The following is a 3,005-nucleotide window of genomic DNA, read 5'->3' as shown; positions in this document are numbered from 1 at the left end:
AGGCTGTTGAAGGATAAATTGGGGCTGATAAATTTCTCCTTTCCTCACTCCTCCCCCAGTTTCCAGTTTCCTCCTGGAGGAGCGGGTGCAGGACTGGAGGAACACCCTGGGTGGAGGGTGAGGGGCACGGTCACCGCCATCCCTGGGGCTGCTCTGCACAGGCAGAAGCTGCTCCTTGTCCAGGTTCTCCCACTCCAGCTTTGCACCTACAGCTCCTCACGGCTCCACAATCCACGTTTGGAAGCAGATTTTCCCTCAGCTACTACAATCCATGGATTTAGCAATGTTTTCCCCAGCCCTGGGACATGGCCACTGTGGGCAGCCATTGGGATAGGGTTGTGCCAACCTCACCAAACACTTGGGCATTTGGGAATTGCTGAACTTGGAAAAGGACGGAAGAAAGAAGAACTGAGCACAGCTGGAGGTCAGGAAGGAGGGATTCTTCTTTGGGAAGGCAAAGCCTGCCGTGGCCTTGGTGTCCAGGTCACAAATCCACCCTCCCAGGCTGTCCTTGGTCTCTGCAAAGCGAAGCTGGAGCTGAGAGAGGAGTGGGGAGCACAAAGCAAAGGCACTGAGCAGCTCCAGTCCCAAAACAATCCCACCTGGAGCCAGGGTTTGGGGGCTCCCACCTGGAGCCAGGGTTTGGAAGATCCCATCTGTAGCCAGGGTTTGGGAGCTCCCACCTGGAGCCAGGGTTTGGAAGATCCCACCTGGAGCCAGGGTTTGGGGGCTCTTTGTCTTCCTCCACCCCTTGGTGGCTGATTCACTGAATCCCAGTCATGGCTGCTGGGTTTCCCACCTGGAAATGGGAGCATGAATGAAGGTTGTCTTCTCCTGGGAAAGAGAAATATTTACTTTATTCCCACAATAAATGTAGGATATGCTCCAGAGGCTTTGCTCACCCAGTCAGGCATTACACACCTCCTTCCTTCTCTTTTCCATTGGTTTTTTTTTTCTTTTCCATTACCATCTGCCCAGGAAATGGAAACACTCTCCTGCCCTCCTGGGTGATGGAGATCTTCTAAGAAGAGATGGGAGGCACCTGCTATGTTCCACACTCTGGGATCTCTCCTTCCTTCCTTCCTGCCTAGGAGGGAGAACTGAGGCCCTTGGCCCTCTCCCATGGATTGGTTGTGGTGTTCCCTCACTGAACAGCACATGGAAAAGTGCTCCTGAGAATTTCTGTGTCCATCCCCTTGGCCCCCTCCTCCAAAACCTCTGACTTCTCCCATTTTCCACTGGGATTTCCCTTCATGCCCATGGCTCTCCGAGGAAGGTCTCCATGGAGGGTATCCCCATGGAGCTCTGGTCCATCCATGGGCAGCATTCCAAGCACAGGGAGATGCTGAGCACCTCTGGGGAGGGAGGACAACAACCCACCCATGGCCCATCCCCAGCAAAGGCCAAAATGTCCAACGTGACAATTTTCCACGGCTTTCATCAGGAAAAAGTAGCTGGGAATGGCGAATGTCCCTTCCTGTGTCCTTCAGTTCCCAGCCCTGATGCAGATCTCATCTGGATTTTGCAGATGAAAGGAAGAAGAAGGGGAGGAGGAGAGCCTCGGACGGATTTGCTGAGTGAGTATTTATTAAAATAGACTGGAGCAATTAAAGACAAAAGCTCCCCAAAGTTGGGATGCAAACTGAGGAGCTGGAAAACACAAAAGGAGAGGATCTGGTGGCAACTTGAATTCTGTACAAACCCAGATTTTTCACAGAATCCCAGAACTCAATTCCAAGCTAAAGCCAAACTGAAATTTTTGGAAAAGCAGGAACTCAAAGAAGAATTTCTTATGGCTAAAGTGAAAATTAGTTTGACAAACCACAAACATTTCAATTGAAAACTGGGACATCCTCTTTTCTCTCTCTCCTTTTTTAATTAACCTCAAACTCTCAAAAGCACAATGATGGGAACCCAAGGAATGTGACATTGCCCAAGTGTCTCTAATAAATGCACGAGCTGCAAAACAAATATGGATTTACAAAACATTTTGTTGCTCCCGCATTTCCATTTTCCCTGACTAGAAGTATTCCTGCAAAATTTCAGCCAATTCCCTCTCTAATATTCGGCTGCCTTAATGCAATCATTTAATCCTGATTTAAAGGCTGTGAAATGAAGGATGAAGAGCTGATATTTCTCTGTAACCTTTTGAATTTCTATATTCTGACTCCGGTCCATTGGATCCCTAACATCCAGATTGCGGGAGCAGAAGGGATTTTTTACATTTATTTTCATAATTTAATGTTTGTTTTAGAAAAAGGAGGGGAGGCAAAGCTGCCAGGGCTTAATCATGCAGCAGTCTTGAATCTCACCAGGACTGGGGGAGGCAAAGAAGCTTTGGCATCTTTGCTGCAGTGCTAATTTGCATTGAGGAGGATCTTTCCCCTCCGCAGCTAAAAAAGATGAAGTGCGAACTTCCAAAGTGACATTTTGGAATTTGTGTGGAGCTTCTCCCGCTGCCGGGGCTGCGCTCAACGCTCCGACTGTTGCTTTTATTGAGACAGATCTGTCCAGAGGAACAAACGCTGTGGGGGAAGGTGTGGTGTGGGGGGATAACTCAGGAAAGGAAGTTGAGCCCACAAATAAATGGAGGTGGTAGGAAAAGCCAGAGTCTGGACAGGCAGGAGTGAAATGCACTGATCACCCAGCCATGAGATCCTCAGCAGAGGTGCCCTTGTGCCCACCCAAGAGCCCTTCTCTGGGCCAAAAGCAAGAGAGAGAAAAAGCAGCGTTTGCTCTGTACCTGCAGCGGGTCAGCCCCAAACCCATTCCCCTCTGGGAGGACTTTTCCTTCTGCTCGGCCACAGGGCCCTGGCTGGGGCAATCCACAAGGAGCAGGGAATGGCTGGAGAGAAGCTCTGGGAGGAGTTGGGTGCTGGTGGGTGAGAGCTGGACCTGCCCCAGGCCTGAGACCCCCCCTGCCCTGGGCTGATCCCCAGCGTGGGCAGCAGGGGAGGGGGGATTCTGCCCCTCTGCTCCGCTCAGGCGAGACCCCACCTGCAGCG

This window comes from Corvus brachyrhynchos, unplaced genomic scaffold, assembly GCF_000691975.1.
Source record: "Corvus brachyrhynchos isolate BGI_N302 unplaced genomic scaffold, ASM69197v1 scaffold19, whole genome shotgun sequence".
Taxonomy (NCBI): Eukaryota; Metazoa; Chordata; class Aves; order Passeriformes; family Corvidae; genus Corvus; species Corvus brachyrhynchos.
This window is presented reverse-complemented; position numbering follows the sequence as displayed.